At 35.5% G+C, this 24506-nt stretch overlaps 1 protein-coding gene across 2 annotated transcripts in view; it reads right to left on the minus strand.

Annotated features, from left to right (window-relative positions):
* The window catches only part of kcnh2b (potassium voltage-gated channel, subfamily H (eag-related), member 2b), a 151248-nt gene that overhangs the window by 81754 nt on the left and 44988 nt on the right, over positions 1-24506 (minus strand). Inside the window, exon 1 of one of the 2 annotated variants that reach the window (XM_052596533.1) lies at positions 11742-11851. The exons of the other annotated variant lie outside the window; for it this stretch is intronic. The gene's annotated coding sequence lies outside the window, so the exon portion shown is untranslated. Of the gene's footprint in view, positions 1-11741; positions 11852-24506 lie in introns of those variants that run through there. 2 annotated transcript variants of the gene reach the window in all.

The following is a 24506-nucleotide window of genomic DNA, read 5'->3' on the forward strand; positions in this document are numbered from 1 at the left end:
CTTTCTATGAATGAAAGCAGCCAAAACTTCCTGTCAAACCTCATTAGGAGCCATTGATTTACTCTCTGCCGCATGCAATGCTCATCAGAAATAATGAGCTGCTTTCACTGAATATTTGCAGCATATAGTCTAACGCTGAAGTGAGGGAACAATTAAAAACTGCATTTCAAAGTGGCCTTACTGGATATTAGCTCGGCGATCATGAATACGAATGACGAGACTTAGCAAGCTCCATCTTTGCTGTGCTAACAGCCGTAATTTGGGTTCAACGACTGCATTGGCTTCCTGTGAAGATGAAAGCAGCACGGGCACGTCCAGGATCTGACACAAACTATCTCTCAAACCCATACTTTTCTTTTCATTCGCCCATAACTGATTTCAAATCTCATTTTCCGTCTGTAAGACCGCGGCTCTGGCCTTCCCAGATGTGTGTAAATGGATGAAGTCTGTCCTCTTGACAGCTTTATTACGAGGACAGAAGGATGATGTTTCTTTTAAAGCAGGAAATAAAGGCAGGGCCTTGAATGAATCTCATCTGCCAGAGACTCACACATCCAAGAAAAAACCCTCAGCTGAGAACAGATGACCCACAATCTCACCTCAGCGCCTTCATCTTCATTTGAGAGCGTCTGCAATCGCACAAAACAGCACTGGAAAGAGAAATCATTTAGAAACCACGCTCTAGCTTTCACTTATCTTGTGGCAGCGCATTAATATGACTGAACTACAGATGCATGTGTCTGAATTATATGATAAAATTGATTTTTCCCTATTCAAAAAGTTAAGCTCATTTCCTACATCTCCTACATTTTTTATTTTTCTACAGAAGATGTGTTAGTTATACTTGCACTCGTGTTCGGAGCAGATAGTGATGCAGAAATTACATAAACAGTGTTATAGATTTATAAAATCAGCCATCATATCACTTATCAGTCATAACACAAGTAATCATAGACAATCATTACTGTGCTTTAGTCTGATGCATCCTCATTAACGCGTTTTACCAGAACGACCTGAAGATGCTCTCATTAGCTGTGTGTGTGTGTGTGTGTGTGTGTGTGTGAGTGAGTGTGTTATCTATGTCACTGTTTATTCTGTTCGCTTGGCAGCAGTAACTGAGCAACAGAAGTTACTGCAGGGCAACTCGTGAGATACGTGAGAGAGAGAGAGCCACACAAACACGATATCTCTCCATCCATCATTCGCTGTGGTCAGATTTGACATGAATGACCCTTAATATCCAGCTGAAGTCCTCCTGCCCCCTTTCAGCATTATATGAAGCCCCAGAATCCCCTTCTGCTTCATATAATGCTGCTGGAAGCTCGTTGAGGATGATGGATGTTGGCTCATTAAGCCTAATGAGGTCCAAGTGCACTGCAGATTTTAATGAAGCTCAGGGTGGAGCCACAACGGTGTAATTCAGCCCATGAACAAACACAGGCCTCTTGTGAGCAGAACAGATCAATAATACACAAACAACCATGGCCTGGAATATAACAGAGATATTAAGAAGAGTCTCTGTGCTCCGAGCAGCTATTAGGAATCTGACCTTGTGTTATGAGGTGGAAATAAACACGATAGGTCATGCAATGTAATACACATTTCTTTTATCGTCTGGAACATGTGGTCACTTGTGGTCCAAAGCTACTTATAAAATGCAATTAATGCCAAGCCACCAAAACACATTTGGATCCGGTCTGAATAAGAGACGTTTATTTCTAATCCACAGCACATTTTTTATACGCTGGTTCAATTTGAGTAAATTAGTTTAAGCTTGACGTTTATAATAAAAGTTGTTTATAATAAATCTATTACAATTTATGTTTGTTTTAAACATAAACAGTTGGTTGAGTTGGGTGTCATCCGCATAACAGTGAAAATTAATACCATATTTCCTTAAAATATTACCAAGAGGGAGCATATATATAATGAAGAGAAGCGGGCCCAAAACAGAACCTTGGGGAACACCAGTGGTGACTGTAGATAGTCTTGAACTAAAAACTTTTAATTGAATACGCTGACTGCGTCCAGATAGGTATGAACTAAACCAAGAAAGAGAAGTGCCAGTAATACCAATGGAAACTAATCTGTCAAGAAGTACGTTATGTGAGACAGTATCAAAGGCAGCGCTCAAGTCAAGATCTTTATAATCTTTATAACATTTATGATTTTACCATTTTTCTTGATGTCAATTATAAAATGACATCTCAACAATGCAATTTTGACCTAGTCCTACTTCCAGATAATATGGCATGCAAAAAAACAACACAAATGAAATGCTGCCAACATTATTTATAAGAAGAATGCTCAAATAAAATATTAGTCTTTCACTTTAATATTTATTTATAAATAAATAAACTTAACATTATAATGCAAATCACATATTTGGTAGCAATCTTCACTAAGTGAGCAAAGGGCTTCTTATGTCCTGCAAGAACCAAGAAACCTTAAAATTTGCCGTTTACCTTATTACCATTGGTCCCTCGCTCCCCCGCTTAGTGAGTGATGTAGCACAGCTCCGGATCAATAAAAGCGTTTTCTACCTGATGAGTGATTAAGAATGGTTAATAAGCTCATAGAGCTGTTCGACAGATCAGCGTTTGTGAAGTCGCTCACTGTCATTACAGAGCACCAAATCTCTCTCAGCGGGACGCCTGACCAGAAGTGCTGCGAATTATACGGGAAGCCATAAAACACAGATTTCATGTCAACAGGTGACAAGAAAACCCTCAAGACACGAGTTACAGCGACATGCTGATGATGCTTTAGCTCCAAACACTGAATAATCAGATCTGAGGGATGCTGAGGGATAAAGCACACTGAAATCATTCATATTACTTTCCAATGAAAGCCACTTCAATGCCATTAAAGTGTGAAATTAATTTGCATAATATTTTATAATCATTTTATATAATGCACATTTTATGTATTAAATAATATTTTATTATATTATATTATATAAATAAATACATTTTATATATTGGTAATAACGCAATATATTAAAAAACAGTATTTTATTAAATAAACTAATGTTATGTGTATATATTTAGTCTATTTGTTGTTTATGTATTCATTCATTTTTAGTATAAATAGTGTTTAGTTTTTTTCGTGGTCTTCGAGAAAAAAACCGGTGAAGTCTCACATCAGCTTTCCGTCTAAAAGCTTTCTTCTTAAATACTCCACAGGCACCGCAAAACGTTTAATGACTTTCAGAGATATTTAAGTATTTCTCTGAGGTCAGATTAAAGGCTGATAGCTGTGCGTTTCTTATTTCAGCCTGTTTTCAAGTCTTACGTTTCTTCTTCCGCATCTGATCCCAGCATCTCATTCCTGCCCCGGTGTCCCATTACTGGAGCTTCTCAAGCGAGGTCGTACCACCATGACCTCGTCCACCCTACAGTGTGTCCATAATGCTATTAAAACAGACGTGAGCTCAGATAGCAGCCAGCTCTCCATGAGAACATGACACCCTGAACCATGCCGTGAAGCTATTAAACTATTGCAATAAAGCAGCATTAATGCTCATGTATTTGCATTGAAAGTTTGTTTTTAGATCCCAAACATGGGTTAAATAAAGTGTGCTTTATTTATGTGATGGTTATAAAGCCCAGCCTTCCCAGCATTTCCGCAGTGCTTCACAGACGTGCGCTCTGGCACATGCCAGTCAGTGGGCGGCCAAGTGTGTCATCCTCGATTAGCCGAGCTGACAGCGTCATGCGGCATCAGTCATTTCATTACACTCATCCTTTCACTCGTTTACCCACCTCACTCTCACTGCACACAGATGAACAGAGTCACCTTCAGACGAGAAGCGCACGGGAAACTGGAGCTCGGCGAGAGCCGGTAAATCGTCACTGTCTGTTTAGCGCATGACTAGCCGAGCGGTTACACAAAGGGTCGACCTGGCAAGGGTTCGCCGCAGGTAAACTGACCCCTAAACTGTTTCGGCTACGAGATCATCACTTTAAAACCACATATAGTCCGAGAGAGATTAGATGATAAGATGAAGGTCAAATATAAAAAAGTATTACTAATAAAATGTATTGTCACGATGATGCAGCAAGGAAGTCGAAGACGGGAATCAAAACGAGAGGAAGAAACTGGGTCACGTGAAGCACATGGGGAGAAAAACACTGACAATTATATATTATAAATGTTATAATTAGTGATGCACAAATAGGAATTTTTGGGGTCAATACCGATTATAACAAACACTTATTAGCCGATACCGATACCGATATTTGTCGTGCTTTTAAGGTAAGTCTAACAGTTTTCAGGTACAGAAATAAAGTAAAGAGATGTAAAATAACACTGTATAAATTAAATACATATTAAGTTTTTTTACTGTAACAGACTTTATTATGATTAATATTCGAATTTGTTTTTGTAATTTTTTGTAAGTTATAATATAGTTATTATTTATAGCTAAATATGTAGGAGAGCTCCTTTACTAAGGCGGGACTCTTATTTTGACGTGTTTTCGAGTCTATATGGATAATGAAAGCATGCAGTTCTTCGGATTTAAAGTTTGTCAATTTATTAAGCGTTCCCTGAAAAGGCATGAGATATGTATATATGTATTTACTGTTTGTTGTAATAAGTGATAAGGGTAATTCGCTGTATGTTGATGATAATGCATCTGAGAGAGAGAGTTTAATGTGCACTTCTCGTGCTGTGTTTTGTTTAGCTTTTATGTTGATCTTTTGATTTGGAGTGAAAAGGATGCAATAAACTTAATAAAACTTCAGTAAAGTTTTGGTCATCGTTCAGATGAGGTCCGCTACACTTTTGACTGTTACAAAAGTTATTTAGTTAAGAACAGTGTGTGATATTTTGTCTTTTGTTATTTGATTAGCATTAAAGTGCAGACATTAAAGTGCCTTCACACATAATTAATAAACCACTGGTTTGTTACATCGGCCTTTTTCATTATATAGCTGATATGCCGATGGTTGTAAATTGTGAGAATTGTCGATAAATATCGGTGGCCGATACATAAGTGCATCCCTAGGTATTGATAATAATTGATCAGCAATCATCATATTATTCTGATTTCTGAAGATCATGTGACACTGAAGACTGGAGGAATGATGCTGAAAATACAGCTTTGATCATAGAAATAAATTACAGGTCAACATATATTCAAAAAGAAAATAGCTAATTTGAATTTTAATAATATTTTAACATTTTTTTACAGTATTTTTGATTAAATACAAGCAGTCTTGGTGAGTAGAGGCTACTTCTGAAACTTTACTAATTTCAAACTTTTCAGTGACTAAAAAACTGCCAACAAAAAGAAGTCACTAACAACCCCTCAAAATAAGCTAGAGCACTTTAACAAGCTTACAGCAATGCATTAACAACCTCAGAGCACCGCAGAAATGTCCCAGCATCACGAGTAAGCGGGAGTCATTTGGACTGATTGTGAAGCTTGAGTAATCTGGACGTGGAGGGCTGATTTGTCCTCTTTATTAGAAGCATCTGCATCAGTCGGTGGTCTTGGCAAACACACCGGCACGGCTGTATATCTAGGGCTGTCCAGGGCCTCAGTCGATGTTAATGAGTGTTTGCTCTACGGCTGGTTAGAAACGGAGGCTGCTAACCTCCTGCCTCCTGCAATTATGTCCATAATACATCAGAAATAAAACCACTCAAGGATGATTTGAATGTAAGACACGTCCCACAAAAGAGAGAGGAAAGTGTTGAAGCTATAGAAGTTTTGGCCACAGGAAAAAAAAAGGGTAATTGTAATCATTTACCTCTCGATTCAGACTTTTTATTCTCACAATTCTAATAATAATACTACTACTAATAATAAAACTATTGCAATTGTGAGAAATGTAATAATTGTGAAATGCAAACTCAAACCTGTGAGGTAAAAACACATCAGAATTGTGAGATTAAAAGAGGAAGTTACCTTTTGTTTTTTTTATTCCACAGAAAATAAAAAGTTAAATCAATTAAGCAATTGATGAAATCGTGAATTGTAAGATATAAATGCAGTACTGTGAAATGTGAATTCTGATCCTAAATATTAAAATCATTCAATGCAAATATGAACTGACTGAAATGCTGCAATTATTAAAACTGAAACTGAAATAAATATAAAGCTAAATAGTAATATGTATCAAAAATCTACTAAAGCGCAAAACAAAAATATGTGCGTAAATGTAAACAGCATTAAAATACTTAAAAGAAAATAAACAATAACTGACAAAAATAAACTAAAATACTTTTTTTTTTTCATTTCTTATTTTTGTTTAGTTTACCTTGAAGTACTAAAACAACTAAAACTATCAAAAAATAGAAGAAGAAAAAAAAACACCTTTAAATTAAACGTATTCAATTCGGAACTGGAAAAAAAGGGCAAATATGTGAGTTTATCTCTCTTTTTTTAAATTATTATTATTCTGCCACGTAGTTAAAATAAATAAATAAAAAATAAATGTAATTATGATTCTTTATCTCATAATTCATCTAGCATTTATCGTGCAATTCTGGGTTGGAAAAGTCGTCAGACTTGTGAGGTAAAAATTTACAATAACTTATTTTCTGTGCTAGAAATGGGCTTCCATCAGAAAGCAATGTGTGATTACTTCTATAATGAAGAATAAAACCAATATACTTCCAACAAAAGAAAGAAAATGTCCTTCAGAACGGAGCGAGACTGCATGAACATTAAGACATGAACGTCCTCATAAACCACGACTTCTTTAAAAGCACTGACGCCGTTTATTTCCTCCTCATCAAATTTATTCTATTAGATTAGAAAGAGCTTTAGAAAGAAAGAAGAAAGTGGACTTCTGCAGGTTCTGCAGCCGCTCATCAGATAATGAGCAGAGATGGAGTATTTCTCCTACATTAGGATCATTATGTTACTCATTACTGCCCTTCAGAGGTTACCAGACAAAACATCAGAACGCCGCTTGGATTGGCAAACTATTTTTGGAAGAACAAACTATTAAAAACTTTATTAGCATCATATATCTCAGGCCAGTCAATGAAGGCCTGACATCAGAGCTAAATGAAGCCGTTCCGAGTCATTTCTATAAGACGAATGGAGTTGTCAAGGAATAAATGAATCTGCTTGATAATGATAAAGTAATTTGTGATGCAACTACAGTTCAGCGTGAAACTGCATTTCACAAGCTGTTTATTACTTCCATGATGTACAGCAGTAAATAAACTTTTAATCCATTAGAAATTAATTGTGTTGTGATTCATATCCACACACTACCAATTAAAAGTTGGTGATTTTTTAAGAGAAATTAACATTTGTACTCATCAAGGATGCATTGAATTTATCAAAAGTGACAATGTTACAAAAGATTTCCGTTTCAGATAAATGCCGCTCTTTTGAACTTGAAAGAAACTGGAAAATAAAATCTATCAGTTTCCACAAAAATATTTGTTCAGCATCAGAAATGTTTCTTGAGCAGTAAATCATCATATTTTCATGATTTCTGAAGATCATGAAGACTGGAGGAATGATGGCGAAAATTCAGCTGTGCATCTCAGAAATAAATTATAATTCAACAGATATTCGAAAAGAAAGAAATTATTTTAATTTATAATAATATTTCAGATTTTTATCACCTCACTTTGATCATATAAATGCAACCTGCTCGTACTTATTTTAAAAACAGCAGTGTAAATGTGATGCGAACTGTAATAAATGCATGGAAAACCCTATAAAGACATGTTTTTGTTTAATATATCAAAATGAAACTGAAATCGGTTAAGTTATGTTTTGGCAGGCAGAGATGTTTCCGTCCACACAAGAAGCTCACATCAGTTCAGTCGTAAACTACCTTGTGTTCCCAAAACATCCTTCTGTCCTGACCTTCACCTCGCCTCAGACTCTCCCTCCTCTTCATCTCGGCTGGCAAACACTTTCTTCTGAACACAGAGGCGCTTGTGGCAGATCGAGTAGCTAGAGGACAGATTGTGTTTTAGACGAATCACTTTAAGCACACAGAGTCTGAAGTTCTTCTGTGAGATTAATGAAAGGCCTGTGGTTTGAGTTTGTCTGACTCTCCTGTGATTTATTATTTTTTTCCAATGCAACCTGTTTTCACTCTCGTGTAGAAACACACAATAGAGCAGAGCACGACTGCTGCGACAAAATGATTTATACTTTACTCCTGTGTTTGCAGTCTGAATTAAATCTAATGACAGAACGACTGGATACAGAATAAATAATACAACAGCTATGAATAGACAACAAATAGTTCTTTCTACAAACTAAGAAAGATCAGAGTGGTTTGTTTGAATAATAATAATAATAAAATAATATATATATATATATTTTTTAAATAAATATTTATATTTATTTATTTTTTTTAAATAAAATTTATTTTTTTATTTTAAATAATTTTATTTTAAGCAATCAGGTAATAATTTTAAATTTTAAATAGTAATTGTGTTATGTGCTTATGTTATTTATATTTTAATTGTTGAGTATTTATTTAATATTTCCATTAAGTTTTAATCCACATTAACTTCAGTTTTAATAATTATAATATTTTTAAGACATATAACCTCTAAGTTGCTAAGGCAGAGTTACGGCACCATATTATTATTATTATTATTAATATTTTTTTTTTTTTTTTTTTTTTTCAAATCTCTGAACCTCTTTGCTTCAGATGGGACTACTAAAGGAGGGCAGTATTTCTCTCAAACCCTCAATATTTCGATCACATTTTTAATGAGGGTAAATAATGAGGTTTTTGTAAGTGCAGAGTTCCTCCAGCTTTATGTCCTTTCAGAGCTTGTGGATGTGCTGAGCTGGTGAGACTGTTTGAAGGTGAGAGTCAGTCATGCAGAAAGCACAATTAAATCACAGCGACTGGTGCTGAATGGATGGGCGTCCCTGGAGGAGCTGATAAAGGCTGCCTGCGGGCCGCTGGGGAGAGAGCTTATGTACTTCCCCTCGCCTCTCGACTCCTGCTCTGCTTTAACAACCTCATGACCGCTCATGTGATAGTCATCATCGGCGGAGACTGGTCAACTTCCTGTATATCTGTCTAACCAGATTCAGCTTAATCTCCTCACATACAAAACAATAACATCTCACTGAAAACATCAACGGATATTTAAGAAATAATGTAGTATGCACATGCAAATCATTTCTAATATTAATGAATTCATCTTAGTTTATTAACTATATATATATATATATATATATATATATATATATATATATATATATATATATATATATATATATATATATATATATATTATAATTTTACATTAATCAATTGCAGTGTATCTAAATTTTTATTTATTTTCTTAATATATAATTAAGCAAATCATTCTAATTTTCTGTTTATGTTAAGAATGAGAGCTTTATTCTACTTTTTTTTTAATAGGTGCAATTTAATGAGTTATTATTACAGTAAATTAATATCATAAATAATTATGCAATTTAAATAATTATTATGACAGTGAATTAATATTAAACAAATATATAATTGTCAAAGTAAATAATTATAATTTACTGGCTATGTTATGAATAGCATGCTATAATTTTATTTAATTAATAATTAACTGACTTTTTACTATTTACATTTACCCTATTGATAAAGTAAATTAATATTTTTTTACTTGCATAATTATTGCATTTTTTTCATATATTTATTCAAAATGTATAATTAAGCAAATAATTTTAATTTGCTGTTAAGAATAATAGCTATAATTCTACTTTATTTAATAGATGCAACTTAAGTTGTTATTACATTAAATTAATATCATAAATAAATATGATTTACTAGCTTTGTTGAAAATAGTATACTATAATTTCTCTTTATTAAATTGGTTTAATACAAATATTTATTATTACAGTGAATTAATATAAAATAAATATATAATTATTGAACTAAATGAATAGCATACTATATTTCTATTTAGTGAATAAGTAACCAAATCTGTTATATTTACAATTTCCCTATTGAAGAAAAGTCAATTAATATTTTTACTCAATGTATAATTATTGAAGAAAATAATTTAATGTTAGTGTTTAAGTAAATAATTATAATAATCATAATTTACTGCCAATGTTAAAAACAGCATACTATAATTTTACTCTTACTATTACTGCAGAATGCATAAAATGCTCAGGTGAAGTATTGCTTAAATGTGCAGTAAACAAAAAAAAGAGACATGCTATTGTGCATGCATTGTGCACAGCTTCCATATACACACTGAACAATACCAAACTTGATTGTGAACATCCCTTACTGGTTATTTCATCAAACTGAAAACTACTCTGCATACTGTCATATTTCCACTTAAATGAAACGCTGAGCTGAAGAAAGCTTCATGCATGTGTCTGTATGTGATCAGATGTACAGTATGATGATGATGTCATGGCGGTCCTCACTGTAACAGCACTCAGTGAATGAGTCCCAGCGCTCACAGACCACACAGGAGTGTGTTTATTCAGCAGCTTCCTCTACAGACCCTAAACAACTCATCCTGCAACTAACCAGCCTTAATGGAGTAACAGATAAAAGAGGGAGATACAGAGAGAAGTGGTTTGGGGAGAAGAATTTAGATGCTTTTTAATTAATATATAAATTACCTATTTATTTAAAAATGATTGTATACATATATTTATTATTTAATATATTTATATTTAAGTCAATATATTATTATAGACATATATCCCTTATTTAATTTTATTTAATATATTGTATATATTTTATTTTATATTGTATTTTTTATTATATGTAGACATACAAAAATACACAATAATAATGTTAATGAATGAATAATGTATTTATGTATATGCATAAAATAAAATATAAATGCATGCTACACATTGTGTATGTTTGTGTATGTGTACAACATATAGAATTATTATTATTTTTTTTAAATAAATAAATTTTCCTATTGCTTTGTCATTGCAAATTGAAAACTGCAACAACAGGAGAAAAAATAAAAAAGTGAATTCGTAATGTTAGTAAAACATAAATGAGTCTAATTACTGGCTGCTTGCTCTTATGACAATGTTTAGTCGCGAGATCGATATCTGAAAGAGTTTTGTTGTAAAAACAAAGCAGAAGCACTGGAGAACAGATGAAAGCAAACACAGTTACGCCGAAAGAGCAGCGAGATCACCGATCGTGAAGAAACTTTCCAAACACATTTAGCAGAGAAAGACCAAGGGAACTCATACGAACCCTGAACACAATCGGATTGGTTCAGAAACAAGGCCGAGGCCTGAGGAAAAGCACAGGATAAAACTCCATTACTCGCCCACCAGACGCAGAGGATCATGGGAGATAAACACATAACAGAGTCCATCCAAAAACCTCAAGCCGCTGGTATGTGTTTAATATCATAAAGTCAAACATCTAAACAGCTTAAGTTATAGTTGGATGTCAAAAGTACCAGCACTTCTGTTCCAAGTGAATGCAACACTACATTTTAGTCTATTTACTATTTATTTATTAAGTAAATACCAGAAAAACATTGAAAACTTTATCCTAAGGAAATCTTAGCATGCTTAATACTAAATACAACTAATAAAAAGCCTATATTAAACCTTTGAAATACAGTCTGTGAACGTTTACTTTGTGTTTGTATGAAAATAATACGTCAAACGCATGAAGCTCCATTCTCTGCTAGAATAACCCTTCACACACTAAAGCACAGCACAAAAGATCCTGCTATCAGCGATATAAAGGATCAGCGTTAAGACTATGAATACAGAACAAATCCAAGTCAAAATTCACCTTAACAGTCCAGCACGAGTTCCTGAGAGACGCTGACGTCCTGGTTTCTGTGATGCTCTTATTCCCAAACGCAGAGCTGGACAATCTTATGAGTGCACTACTGCTTTGAGAAGGTTTTCACAAAAGCGCTAACAATATGTCACTTGTTTGCACACGAAGATAACATTCTTATCGAAGTTAACGCTCTTATTTCGTCATACAGCGCTTGACGTTCAGTGTCAGGCTCACAGATTCAAGATAAAGACTGTTTTGGGCCGTAAGAGTCAAGAATCTGTTCACACTGACCCTGGCTTTTTACGCTCTGTTTTGTCTCTGTCTGAGATTAATCTGTTTTAAATGTGAAAAGCAGTCAAAACATGCACTGGAAAGGTTTGATACTGTCCAGGGCCACTGTACTGTTAGGATCCAGTTCAAATTTGGCACGGATAATAAAAGTTACATTTAATAATAATAAAAAAAAAATAATAATAATATATATATATATATATATATATATATATATATATATATATATATATATATATATATATATATATACAGTACATACCAAAAGTTTGGAAACATTAGTATTTTTGATGTTTTTGAAAGAAGTTTCTTCTGCTCATCAAGCCTGCATTTGTTTGATCAAAATACAGAAAAAAACTGTAATATTGTGATATATTATTACAATTTAAAATAATAGTTTTCTATTTGAATATACTTTAAAAAATAATATATTCCTGTGATGCAAAGCTGAATTATTTTCCGCATCATTCCTCCAGCCTTCAGTGTCACATGTAACATCAGTCGATCACATGATCATTTAGAAATCATTCTCATATTCTGATTTATTATGAGTGTCAGAAACAGTTCTGCTGTCGAATATATTTGATCAATAAAAGGTTCAAAAGAACTGCATTTATTCAACAACAAAAAATACCAATAATATATTTTCTTTACTATCAATTTAACACATCCTTGCTGAATAAAAGTATTGATTTTATTAAAAAAAAGAAAGAAAAACAATTACTGACCCCAAATCACTGCCCAGTAATGTATATTGATATTACAAAATATTTATATTTTAAAAACATAGCTTTTTTTTTTTTACTTTTCATTCATCAAAGTATCCTAAAAAAGTATCAGATGTTCTGAAAAATATTAAGCAGCAGAACTGTTTCCAACTTTGATCATGAATCATCATATTAGAATGATTTCTAAAGGATCATGTGACAATGATCCTAAAAATTCAGCTTTGCATCACAGAAATAAATTACAATTTAAAGTATAATAAATTAAAAAAACAATTATTTTAAGTTTTAATAATATATCACAATATTACAGTTTTTTTCTGTATTTTTAATCAAATAAATGCAGGCTTGATGAGCAGAAGAAACTTATTTCAAAAACATTAAAAATAGTCATGTTTCCAAACTTTTGGTCTGTACTGTGTGTGTATATATATATACTTAAAGTGAATAATATTTTTTATAATAATAAATGATTACAGTTTTTTTTTCAGCTGCTTTAATTATGAATTAATACTATGGCAGAGGTGTTTGTGATGTTTTGAATGCAGAGCTTCATTTTGCAAGAGCTCAGAGGCATTTTGCATTTCGTGTGCAATTCTTGGATCTGTGTGTTAAGTTTGAAAAATGCAAGCAGTTGAAAAAAACTGTAAAACGAATGAATGAATCCTATATTATTCCCTTTATTCTCAGTATAGTCAGGATTTAAGGTTTGGGTGGCTCTTCTAGTATCTGAGCATCACGGGGCCAGTAAGGGACGTTTATCTGACTTTAATGAAGTGGCAGGACTCTCAGTCGATGGTATTCAGGCGATGGTATTTAGCTTTGTGGGACTCTGAGTGGAAGAGACGTCTCAGATGGTTAAATGTCACTGTTGTATATGGGATGTGGAGAGTGGTTGGACGTCTCATTAGTGTTATCACCTGCCAAAGGGACAGTCCTCTCTTTCTCTCTCTGTCTGTCTGTGCTTTAGTAAAGGGTTTGGATCGAATGCAGTTTTCCCAGAGAGCGTACAGCATTCAAACACACCAATTCTGATCTATTTAGATGACATGTTTTAAAACGCTATTACATCCACCATGTATTTTGGACGAGAGCGATGCTTTGAGATGGTCTAACGAGAACAGTGTGAGAACAGGACGAGACAGGTCTCTGAGGAACACTAATGAGGGCCGGACAGCACACAAACAGCGGAGGACGGCTGTGTTTCTCCCTCCTCGGACTCTCTTGCCATTAAAGGACCTCGTGCGTCGTCTGCGGATGGAGATTGTTGCCATGACTGCGCACATTTACAGCTCCATGGTAACGTGACAAAAGCATCCGTCTGGAGATGGAGGCTGTTTGTACAAGACGGGGGCAGATATTTAGGAACGGAGGTTTATGGGACGCTGACATCACTGCAAACAGACTGATAAACAGAGCCCTGAGTCAAAAATATTATATATTACATATATTATAGCATCTTTATGTTTTTTAATATCTTGTGTGTGTGCTTGAAATATGTATAATATATTTTATACAATATTGCAAAACACTGTAAAAATATTTAGTTAACTACACAGACAACTAACTAAACATTAACAAAAGCTATAATAATAAAAAAATTAAAAATTATTAATGAATAGTTAGTTTTAGTATTTTTGTGTGTTTTTGTCATTTTCATTCGTTTTTTGCTGTTTTTAAATGATATAAATCAGATAATATAAAACAACCAGGTCTATATAGAAAAATAAAATAATTTAATGTTTAACTAAATCTTGTGTGTATCTTTAAGATCTAAAATAATGTAGAAAATGTATTGGATGATGACATAAATATAAATATATATTTATAAAATATTATTGTGTGTGTGTGTGTATATATATTACAATCAAAGGTCTATACTATTTATTTATCAAGTAAATACCTGAAAAACTTTATCCTACAGAGATCTTAGCATGCTTAATACTAAATACAACTAATAACAACGCCTATATTAACCCTAATTTATTTTAAAAATATGGTTTAAAACATTTCACTTAAAGCTACATTATAAAAATGATTATATAAAAAATGCTGCACATGGACATCATTTTGCATGAACTGTCCGATTTAACTAGTTGATTAAAATGAATCAGATGTGTTCAACTATTTATGAGAAAAAATACATTTTAGGATAGATAGCACTGATAACCCCTGAGCATCATCCCTCCACGGTACAATACGAAACACATATTCAAATAAATAAACCCTCTAAAACATTCCAGGCAAATAAGCTCATAAATATCTTCCCAGGAGTGTGGCATCTTCAGCAAGCGGCAGGTGTGAAAGTGCTTGATTTGCCAGTGAAATGTGAGTGAATCTGTGGTGACAGAGCACATCTCTCATCTATCAGAGTCATCACACGCTGACCACGAACACGTGCTTGATATTACACAGAGAGAGACGCACGGATCCCACAGGAATATGTGAGGAAAAACACATTCATAGAATACATTACATGGCTGAACGCTCAAGCACTTTCTCATGTGGGCCTCTGACGCTAGAGCAAAAACCACACACACACACACACACACAAACACACACACACACACACACACACACACACACACACTCACACACACACACACACTCACACACTCAATAAAAAGATCTTCACTTCACTTCACTTTAATCTCACTTGTGTCTCTAGAGTTTGAGATGAGCTATAATAACAATCATAAGCAATAAAATGCTCATATCAAAAGTTTTGACAAATTAAATTTGTCTTATTTGTCTTATTCTGAAATACTTTATTTTATTGATATATATATATATATATATATATATATATATATATATACACCAGATTTTTAGTTAAAATAATTTTTATAAAAATAAAGACTGTAAAAATAAACGTATAAAAATAAACCAAAATAAATAAAAATACAGAATATTTTTTTGTATAATATAAATAATATAAAAAAAATAACATTATGAAAGTAAATTGTATTATGAATATTTTATGTTGACTTTAATGCAATGCCTCTTTTTTGTATATATTATATTTTATTTTGATGATTTATTTTGGCGATTTTTTAATTTATTTATTGCATTATTATGATTTGTTATTGGCACAATAAATGTTTATTTACTAATTTCAAGAATATAAATTCATATACATAAAAAACAATAAATCTCAAAAGTAAATAAATGAATAAAATATCAGAGAATTACATAAATATTAATCTCAAGGAGAAAGCAAGTAAATATTTCAGCTTAAAGGAGTTTGACTATTAAAAAAGCCATGCCTTGCTTTAGTTCCTGAGCAACATAAATCCAAGTGTTCCCAAACATCTGACTGGTGCAGATACACAAGCGTGACTGAACCGAAGCGTGTTTTGATCAGGGGTGAATGTGACTGTGGCTTCGATAAGCAGTAGTCTCTCGTCCGTGAGGAAGGGAACAGGACTCAGACTCACAGCACCTGCACACTAAACATGAGATAAAGCGTGGGAAAGAATCTCTCAACACCAACACATCTCTGATCAAAATGAACCATCACAAACACGATCATGTCTTCTGCACGCTTTAATCGGCTTTCTGGAGGATCCTTTAAGATCCTGCACCAAAGCACTTTTTTTTTACTTCCATAATGTTTTTGTTATTATTATTTACATCTCTCTCTCTCTCTCTCTCTCTCTCTCTCTCTCTCTCTCTAATGTATTTATTTACGTATTTCAATAATTAAATATTATTTATTTTATTGGTTTAAATAAAATCTACTTAAATTCTTGAAATTAGTTTTGCAGATAAATATTAATTGTGAGCATTTTATGTTTTTTGTTACAATTCTAAAAATTTCTACAACATCAAAAAAGTACATATATATATATATATATATATATATATATATATATATATATATAAATTTTCACATTTAAAATAATTTAATACATTTTTATTTTAAATAAGAATAATTAAACATGCCTTTTGACTAGTAGAATAAAAGCATTTTGTTGCTTTTGGTTTGTTTTTATAGCTCAGAATATTTAAAAGAGCACTATATATGACCATTTATTCAATTCTCTTTTATTATTTTTATATTCAATAATTCAAACAGTTCACTGAAAAAATCAGGAAGATTTGTGACATCAATCAAGAAAAAGCCCTTGTAGAGGCAGAGCAGATGATTGCATTTCACAAAAGACAATTTTGATTTGTATGTTTGGCTCAATCTAGCTGGAGATTGAAATGATTGTTCTTTGGGAGCAGAATATACTCCCAAAAAGCTGAAAATATTGAGATATTATTTTAGGCTATATCACTTGTCTCTAATGGACTCCACAGCGCTGCTGGTCTCTCAGTGACGATGGAAATAGAGCATTTCATATTCAGCGTCAGGAAAAGTGTGACAGCGAGGGCAGAAAACACTGAATCCACTGATGCATAATGCATTCATGCACACATACCATTATTATGAAAACACTCAACTCAGAGATTATTATCATGTTACTTGAAAACATATCTAACTGGAAACTAAATATTGTCATGCTATAAAGTCTAAAATGACTTCAAACGAGGGCCAAAGTCTTCCATCAAATGAATTAGGTATTGAATCGGTGGCGTTCACATAGAAGTGTTTGTAAAACAGTGATTCAGCATGAAATGGAGCAGTAAAGGCTTTCGGAGGGAGGCCAAGGACGCGCTGGAGAACAGGCAGTGAGTGTCTGTAAGGATTAGTCGCTTCTTTGAGCGTGTGGGACTGAAATGGGACACGCTCATGCCCTCTTCTTCCATTTCCACAACATTCGGATCTCAACAGGACCCTAAGCATCTGTTTACTGGTCAGTGTGAACCCGCCATCTGCTGCATGGTCAACTCACAGCCTGCCGCTAGCGAACGCCGCCGTGTCACATTCAGAGAAAGACTCACGAGTGAAACCTAGCAGGAGGTTTACAGTCAGACTTCAAGTCTGCCAACATCTTGCATCATTCACGCACAGACTTTGCACGTCTGCTGGTGTTACAAGCGTAGGGCCCTGTGAAATCCTAAATTCTCCCAAATTCTATTTACATTGTTTTGCAGTAAATTAGATTATAATCAAAAACCATATTAATACATTGAAATCTTGTAATGCGTAAAATGTAATGCATGTTTTCTAAACTTTTTAAGTTTATGTGTATGAGTGAATGGATGTATATTTTTCGTATGTATGGACAGACGTATATGTAAATATGTGCAAATGTATATCTTTTATAATTACTTAAGTAGTAAGTAAAATTTAGTTTTTTTATTTCTCTGGTATTTTTGTATTTAATGTTTTTCTTGCAATTTTATCTTTCAATGTACTGCTACAATAAATTGCTAAGCAGAAAAGTAAATAAACTTCTAACAGCAATTTATTTAAGCTGTAAAAAAAGTAATAAATAAATAAACACCACCCCAAAAAAATGTAAAAAAAGTGTTAAAATTTTCAGGATTCTTTTTTTTTTTATAATTAAATTTAATAATAGTAATTCGAAACCACATCTAATTAATTGAAATCATGCAATTTATTTTACATTTTCAGTTTAAAAGTTTAACAATCAATCAATCAATAGTGCCCTAAAAAACTTAATAGTTTTTTTCTTTTAATGTAATTTTTTTTTCATTTCCATGCTTTCCATCTGTTTTATTGTTTTAACTGTTTTAAGCATGCCTAATCAGTTGAATTCATAAAACTTTAAAATAAAATTAAATGGATACAAATTTATTATTAAAAGATTGTAATAATTGTTAATATTTATGGTTTAATTTCATTAAGGCGAGCTTGAACAATCCCCAGGTTTTGTTAAGATGTTTAATTTAATTAATAGAAGAATATAATAATAATTGTATAGTATGTTATTCCTCAAAATTATTATTTCAAGAAGCACTTTTTACTGTAGTAATATATTTTCTAAATTTTCTTCAAGGTATAGAAAATTTTTATTTTGACAAGTTGTTGTGAAGATCTTAGCGTTCCTGTGTGTATACTGTATGATGATAATGTGCTTCCCTAGTTTTGATTTATTCATCTAAACGACATTTCGCTGTATACAGTAAAGTCTATTTTTGTTACTGGATTCTACCCATGTTTTCGCTGCAGGATGACGCACACAGTGAACTTTAATATACTGATTAGGTCTGATGGCATCACTAGGAGCACTAGTACAGTGTAAACACCGCTAACTAAACACAAACGCAATGCAAACATTTACCACAACGCAGTATAAACAACCTTCATCAATGTGCACTTTAATCCGCCGACGCTCCAGCTGATTTAAGGACACTTTCACCCACATGAACCACTGCGTCAGCCCTTCGTCAGACTCAAACACACAGTCAAAACCGCATGAGGACGGGCCGTTAGTGATGCTTACTCTGCCGCTCAAAAGGCTGAAGTCGTGGTTAATCATCAGATGCCATTCATGATGACTGGAAGGCTGATAAATGCATCTTTGATGGGGAACTGAGAGCTCTTAACCAATCAGAAACACATCAGAGGTCTTCGTGACTCATGCCACTAGAGAAACACCTGACAGGAAAGAGTTCTCCAGCGCAGCCCACGCCGATTAATGCGTGCGTGTGTCAATGATGCATCAATGCACACTGCTTATTTAGTGTTGCACTGACAACACTAGTGTTGACTCAATGCACACTTACATTCAAAAGTCTGGAATAAATATGTTTTTTTTTAAATGTGCTCGATTTCTAAAGAATTGTGTGGCACTGAAGACTGAAAATTCAGCTTTGATCACAGGAATATGTCACACACCTGGACTCATTTAGCTTGTTTTTGCCCGTGACCCAGTTTCTGTCTTCCGTGTTTAGTTTGATTAGTTCCCAGGTGTCTATTATCTTCCTCATGTGTTCCATGTCCCTGTTAATTTAATGATTCCATCCACCTGTGTTTCCCCAATTATCTGTTGTACATAAGCCTTGTCCCTTCAGTTCTGTTTTGTCGGGTCTTCTCACTTGTGACTCACTTGTTACTTACGTGTGTCTACCTCTGTGCTCCATGTTGGATATCCCCTGTGTTGGATATATTAAAAACCTTATTCCGTTTATCCTCGACTCCGTATTCCTTCAGGCAGCGTAAGACCGTGACAGAAGACCCGACCAAAAGAAGAAAATAGAAAACTGCGTGTTTTTTCCCTCCGTTTTGTTTTTGTGTTTTCAAAGTCTTTTTGTTTCGTAGTGTTCTATGGATCCCCTCTATCGTCCCGAATTCCTCATCCTTCTGCTGAAGCAGGAAGGACGCTCTCTCGAGGACCACACCAGATGGTTTCTCCTATTAGCTAATGCCACCAGCTACCCGGACGACGCGCTCTGCACCTTCTACAACACCAGCCTGAACTCCAAGTGCAGAGCGTTGTCGCCCGAAGATGGTCCTCGGGAGGATTTCGCCGCATACGTGGAGTGGACTCTGGCGAGAAATGGCTCATCTCTCACCATCTGCCCCATAGAGGACCTCGCCAGCCCCACTCCCGACCCAGAGACCAGCCAGCCACCATCACGCCGCACGGAGCCAGAGCCCACCGCAGCCGCAGAGCCCGAGCCATCCACTGACAGGGAGCCGGAACTCGAGAGCGCGACTGACCAGGTGTGTGAGCCGGCAACACCGTGCATCGTGGGAGTCCTCGTGGAGATCGAGGGCGTGGAGGAAAGCCCTGCCCACACTCCTGCGACTGAGGGTGAGCTGTATACAGTCTCTGAAGGTCATATGGAGCAAGCTCTGGATCTGATGGACTGGTCTATGGAGGTAATCCCTAATTTTCCTGTTTCCCCGCTGGTTCCGTCCAGCCCTGATTCCCCTGTATACCCTCTCAGTCTCCCACTCCTACCTCCTCCAGTCATTTCCTCTGCTCCATTTCTGCTGGTTCCGCCCAGCCCTGAGTTTTCTGTTTCTCCGCTGGTTCCGCCCAGCCCTGAGTTTTCTGTTTCTCCGCTGGTTCCGCCCAGCCCTGAGTTTTCTGTTTCTCCGCTGGTTCCGCCCAGCCCTGAGTTTTCTGTTTCTCCGCTGGTTACGCCCAGCCCTGAGTTTTCTGTTTCTCCGCTGGTTCCGCCCAGCCTTGAATCTTCTGTGTCTCCGCTGGTTCCGCCCAGCTCTGAATCTTCTGTGTCTCCGCTGGTTCCTCCCAGCTCTGAATCTTCTGTGTCTCCGCTGGTTCCGCCCGGCTCTGAATCTTCTGTGTCCCCGCTGGTTCCTCCCAGCTCTGAATCTTCTGTGTCTCCACTGGTTCCGCCCAGCTCTGAATCTTCTGTGTCTCCTGTATTCCCTCCCAGCCTCCCTCTCCCGCCTCCTCCCAAACCTGCTGGTCCCTCTACTCCTCTTTCGCTGGTTCCGTCCAGTCCTGATCCTCCTGTCCTTCCTCCCATCCTTCTCCTCTCTCCTCCTCCTAGACCAGCCAGTTCCTCGTCATCCCTGCTGGTGCCAGTCAGTCCCGCAGCTCACCCTCAGTCCGCGCCATCGGGGCGCGGTGGTTCGCCGCTGGACTGCCAGTCTCCAGCTCCGCCTTGGCGTGTTAAGGCCCTGTCTCCGCCTCCAGCCTCCGAGCCCTGGACTCCTCCTCGGTCCTTCGACCCAGCGGCTCCGCCTTGGCTCTTAGCTCCCTCGTCTCCACCGTGGCCTGTCATCCCACCTGCTCCACCGGGCTCCCTCGTCCCTCCGGCTCCACCTTGGTAAGTCGTCGACCATCCGCCGCCTCGGGACTCCACTCCTCTGGTTCCACCTCGTCACTCCATCCCTCCGGCTCTGTCAGGCTCCTCCTTCCCTCCGGTTCCACCTCCATCCTCGGTCGCTCCGGCTCCACAGCGGTCTGCCAGGACCCTGCCTCCACCTTGGTCGCCTGAGCCTTCTGCTCCACCTAGGCCCTCCGGAACCTCGACGTCCCCCTGGCTCTGCGGCTGTGCTGCTCCATCTTGGGCTCCTCACCCATCGGTGCAGTCTCCGCCTGTCGGCCCCCTGGTGTCGTCGACCCTTCCTTCACCATGGCTCCTCCCGCCGTCGACTCCACCTTGGATCTCCGTCCTGGCTGGTCTCTGGTGGACCATCTGGCTCCTCCTGCTCCTGTCTCCTCCCTGGCTCCTTCCTCCGTCGTCTCCTCCCTGGCTCCTCCTTCTGTGGTCCCTGTCTGCTGGCCCCCTCCTGGGAGTCCGTCCTCCACCGGAACCTCCTCCCAGGTTCCCACCCATGCCTCCCTCTGTTGTTTCTACGGTGCGAGGACGCACCTACCGGGAGGGGGGAGTACTGTCACACACCTGGACTCATTTAGCTTGTTTTTGCCCGTGACCCAGTTTCTGTCTTCCGTGTTTAGTTTGATTAGTTCCCAGGTGTCTATTATCTTCCTCATGTGTTCCATGTCCCTGTTAATTTAATGATTCCATCCACCTGTGTTTCCCCAATTATCTGTTGTACATAAGCCTTGTCCCTTCAGTTCTGTTTTGTCGGGTCTTCTCACTTGTGACTCACTTGTTACTTACGTGTGTCTACCTCTGTGCTCCATGTTGGATATCCCCTGTGTTGGATGTATTAAAAACCTTATTCCGTTTATCCTCGACTCCGTATTCCTTCAGGCAGCGTAAGACCGTGACAGGAATATATTACATTTTACAATATATTCACATAGAAAATTGTTATTTGAAATTGTAATAATATTTCACAAATTTTAGTTTTTATTGTATTTCCAAATGCATCCTTGGCGAGCAAAAAAAAACTTCTTTCAAAAACAATATAAACATCTTCTAAACGTTTACCCAGGAGTAGTTCAGTTTAGCCCATTTACATCGGATTGAATTTATTTAAATGCTTTTTTAACCCATATTTCCTCTTTTACTTAATAGGTTATCACTTTGAGTTTGTCCCCTTTAAGTAACTAATTTAGATAATGTTTTTTCATAAATTACTCAACCTTTTACACAACATCCCTAAATATGTTGGGATATAAAAAAATAAATAAAAAAAAAATAAATAAAAAAAAAATAAAAAACCTAATAAAATAAACAAATAAACAAACAAACAAATAAATAAATATGTAAAAGATTGAACTAAAATAGTTTAATTTAGAACTGACATTTTAAAATGGGAGGAAATTACTAAAAACAATTTATTTAATTTTTATGATTAAACAGGACAAGGTGTAAGGGATTTCAAAAAATATATATTTATTATTGCTATTTTTATATTTTATTTTTATTTGAAATCCCCTTCACCCCGTCCTGTTTAAACATTAAAATTAAATAAATTGTTTTTAGTAATTTCCCCCCATTTTAAAATGTCAGTTCTAAATTAGACTATTAATTTACTAGTTAGCAATAAAAAAAAACTAATAGTCATAAAACTATATAACACGTTTTACATATTTTCTTGCCCGACAACTAGTGATGGATGTTAACTCCAGGTGTAAAAAGATGACGGTTACGATTGTCTCACGAAGTGTTAATCTGAAGACATACAGTGACATTATATTATAATTATCCCTCTCCAAACGTGAAGCACTGCTACTTTACCATAGAGAGAAATGTGTTGAGTTTAGCGGGAGGTGTGGAGACACAAGCAGGTTAACACTGCTGACAGGCTGCACGGGTACGAGAAAGACAACAGCTGCAGATCAGAGAGAGAAAAGGTGATTTCTGTGTGGAGCTTAACACACCTATTTTTATCATGACATGGGAGTCTGTTGTGCATAAACTGATGGCATGAATCAACAACATATGATGAAGTCTAGAGCTGCTGAGGATGTAAAATCTGCTCCTTCAGCACCACGGACAGCAGCAGCTACTGAAGCCTGTCAGGAATACATCCAAGTCATATTTCATCCCAAAAAATATGATTTTATTATATATTCTGACAGTTAAACACAAAATTAAACATTTGAAATCAATTCAAATGTGATGTTTCATACCAAAGCTTCAAGTCAACTTATGAAGACTGTCCTCTTCCTAAAAAGTGAAGTCGTTAGAGCAAATGAACATTGATGAAAGATTATAAACACAAACATTTCTGGAATAACATGCGCTGATGAATGGTTTGAAATAAGGAACATCCATTATTAAAAGTAAATGGAGTTATTTTTCTCTTATTTATGCACATATCCCCATCAAGTTCTCATTACTGTAATGAAACTAATTCTCATTAGTGCAAGGCAAGAAAGTAATTATATGTTATTTTAATTAATTAATTAATTTATTTATTTATTTTTGCATCATGGCAGTATTCTGCTGCATTTAATGTCTTAATGGATAACATACAATGAAATAAACTACAATTTTAATTTAAAATTAAATAAAATGAAAATGTAAGATAAACAAATATTTATGTAAAATAAAAACTATTTAAAATTGTATAGAAAAAGAAAAGAAATGTATTGCATCCAGACAGGATGCTTTTCAGCGCTGTACTTTAATGAGAATCATTGACAGCTCATTTAAAATTGATATACATTTAATTTAATTAATTTAAAACACCTATATGAATTTAGGGGAAAATCTGCTTAACTAACACAAAAATAATGATGAAATAATGATGAAATTATATTATTGTTTTTTTTTTTGCCTTCCAAATTTGTAGTGAAATATAATCAAGGGATGTCAAAACAGCAATACAAAATGTAAACAAACAATCTGATTTAATGGTCTGAACGCAGCCAGTGTGTTTGCACGAGCGTTTGACAGCGCTGAAGCTTTTAATTGAATCCAAAGGGCATATGAAAGATAAATGTTGTTAAAGATATCATTCATCTCTAGCAGATAAACACAACACACACACCTGTCATCA

The sequence above is a fragment of the Carassius gibelio genome, chromosome B24, assembly GCF_023724105.1.
Source record: "Carassius gibelio isolate Cgi1373 ecotype wild population from Czech Republic chromosome B24, carGib1.2-hapl.c, whole genome shotgun sequence".
Classification (NCBI taxonomy): Eukaryota; Metazoa; Chordata; class Actinopteri; order Cypriniformes; family Cyprinidae; genus Carassius; species Carassius gibelio.